Source organism: Rhopalosiphum padi, chromosome 3, assembly GCF_020882245.1.
Source record: "Rhopalosiphum padi isolate XX-2018 chromosome 3, ASM2088224v1, whole genome shotgun sequence".
In the NCBI taxonomy this organism is placed as follows: domain Eukaryota; kingdom Metazoa; phylum Arthropoda; class Insecta; order Hemiptera; family Aphididae; genus Rhopalosiphum; species Rhopalosiphum padi.
In genome coordinates this window covers 45,904,259-45,907,295 of record NC_083599.1, presented here as the reverse complement: position 1 = coordinate 45,907,295, position 3,037 = coordinate 45,904,259, and positions in this window count along the sequence as shown.

Genomic DNA, 3,037 nt, shown 5'->3' with positions numbered 1-3,037 from the left:
TCATTATATATTACACGCGAACACAAGCGCACTGTGCGGATAATGCGAGAATATATCCGCACTATCGCCACACGCCCGTCTTGTAAGTTAGCACGTTTTCAAAGTCCGCGACGTCGTTCTCGCCTGTTATTTATAATAATATTATGATGTTTTGCGAGCGTTTTCGTATTCGTATTTCTAAATGCTATACTATTATAATAATGTTATGTCGTTTCGAACGGTCGTCATTTCGAGTTAAAGTGCCTATCATAATATACTATCGTATTATATCGTATAATATATAAAGCGCCGGCCTTACGCGCAGCCGGCGCGTTGTGGGTAACGCGCGTTATTATAATAATAACATTATTATTTGTTTATTCGCCAACCCGTCGTCCCGATGGGATTTCTGCGGCGCAAGAAAGTCATCGGTGTGCATATTATAAAGCCGACCATTATAGATAAATCCCATTTGACCGACTTCGAGAATCGTGTGAATTCTTGAGGCTGCAGCAGTTTATAGCCGCCATAAACATCGCTGTACAGATATATAGAGGTGTATATATACATATTATGTATAGATACGCGCACACCGGGCTATATATACACACACACATACACACACGAGAAGGCCGATGCGCAGTACGGGAATATTATAATTTTCGCGCAGGCTCGTATAATATATTATTGTATTGCGCCTATTATAAAATATGGCAATAGGTATATAATGGCATTAATGGATAATAGGTATAGGTAAAATAAAAAAAACTGTGCACAGTTGACGACGGATCGAAAGAACACAAGTACATATATAGAGGTGCCTCTATGATAGTTTATGATTGAATGTTTCATTGACGGATATACCAGGTACACGACTTATACAGTACCTATACATACGATGTCGAAGCGATAGGAACCTATTATTGCAAAATATATAGTACCATTTACCATCAGGCATCGATATAATAATAATATGTAAGATTAGATTTTTTTTTTTTTATTAATCGTGATCAACGTTTTTTAAAAAAAAATAACATGTGTAGTTATAATCTATCATCGCAGTATATGTAACAATGTTATAAAATAATATAATGAGCAATTAATTTAATACGAGGATATTATTATAATCTAATATTACTACAAAAATAATATTTTGGTAATAACGATAACTCAGAATTTATTTTTAATATTTATCAAATAACATTTTTTTACATTCTTTTAAGGGCTAAAATGAATGATACATAATATATATGTGCATAGCTGGATTTGGTTAAATATAATTTTTTTTTTAAATAGTTGTAGACATAAGACACTTATCACTTTATTAGTTGACCCTTTCTCGTGTGTTTAAGGGACTTAACTAAAGCATAATAGATAGTTAAAAATATTTTTTTTTTGATTACATTGTTGGAATATTTTGTATTGGTTTGCAACTCGATAATTTTAATTGAATAATTTGTGAGTGAGAATTATTTGTGGCAAATAATGAACGTTATTACCTAATAATACATAATTATCGCGTATGCACACGCGTAATGCGTACTTATGTAGTTATCCAGTATTCGAATTATTGTGTGGATAAAATCGGTAGGTAATCAATTTCAATATAAATATATATTAATTGTCTTACAACGATACTATTATTCGATATATCTATGAATAATGGAAAATGTTTCAACAGTGTTGATTTTATTTGATAAATTATACATGTTAACATATTATTATTAGTCATTATATCTATTGGCTGATGAGATGGGAGGAGTGATTGTGAATCGTTGAACTCATCAATCAAAGTGTGTTGATCTTTCGGGTCACAAAAGTTACAAATAACACCCACAAATGACTGTCAGATTATATAGACAATCATATGAGGTATGGTACGATGACTGAAATTTTCATTAGCAATTTAATATGGTGTACATACCTACATGATACATAATATTTAATTTTAGGCACTCAGCGCATGTTTTCAAACTGGGATGGGTGATTAAAATAGTGTATAATGTTACATAAATAATATTAATTATTATACAAATAATATTATAATAATATTTATAATTTAATTTTCAGCATATTTGTTATTATGCATAGAATACTTTGGCGTATTGTGTTTTACATAAATTCATAAAAAAATGTATTTACGTATTACTATAATGATTACGTAATGGCTATAATTTAATTATTTAAATAACTTAAATAATATTCATATTATGAATAGTTTAAAAATACAATATATTGAGGAATCTACGCAGTTTAGGTAGTATCTATCTATAGACACTTGTACAAGATGTACACATAACATTTACAATACAGCAAAGCGATGATCTACTTAGTACATTCCACCTTTTTTTAACCAAGATTTGAGAATTAGATAAAGTTTTTTATACGTTTCTTACTGAAACCGAATATTCTAAGCGAATGATCATTATATTTTTATAGACATATTTGGATATTCAAAAATCTATAGTAGTTATTATTACGGAGTATCAAAGAAAAAAATCCCTGAAATTTTCGAACTAGGTAATGGAGAAAAATTTATAAAAACATAAATATACGTAAAAAAAAAAAAGTACAAAATTCGTCAAAATCTCAAAAATGTACAAATTATATTTCCATTACATTGATAAACGTTTTAATTTAAATAACATATTTCTCTATCACGTTAGTACCTTTGACAACCTCTGGCGGTCGTGGGATTCTACCAAGATTCCTTCGTGTTAGCCAGCGGTTTTTTGCTACGTAATTGGGTAGGTGACCGTCAATAGTTTTTGCTTATTATTTTTATTTTTTATTATCTGTTTTTGTCATTAAATGATTTTATACATTTAATACAAAGTTTCTTATTAATTTTTTCATACGTATAATTTTATAAATATTATTCGTAGGGAAGTTTAAACTTTGAAGTATAAGACAATATTAAAATTCAAACTTAAAAATTTTTTATCAAAATCATTAATATTTTTAAATTATTTTTTCGTTCTAAATTTTTATGAAAGTATAGATAGGTAGTTAAAAACAAGATTGTATGACTCACTTGGCGCCTTATATACAGCAGAGA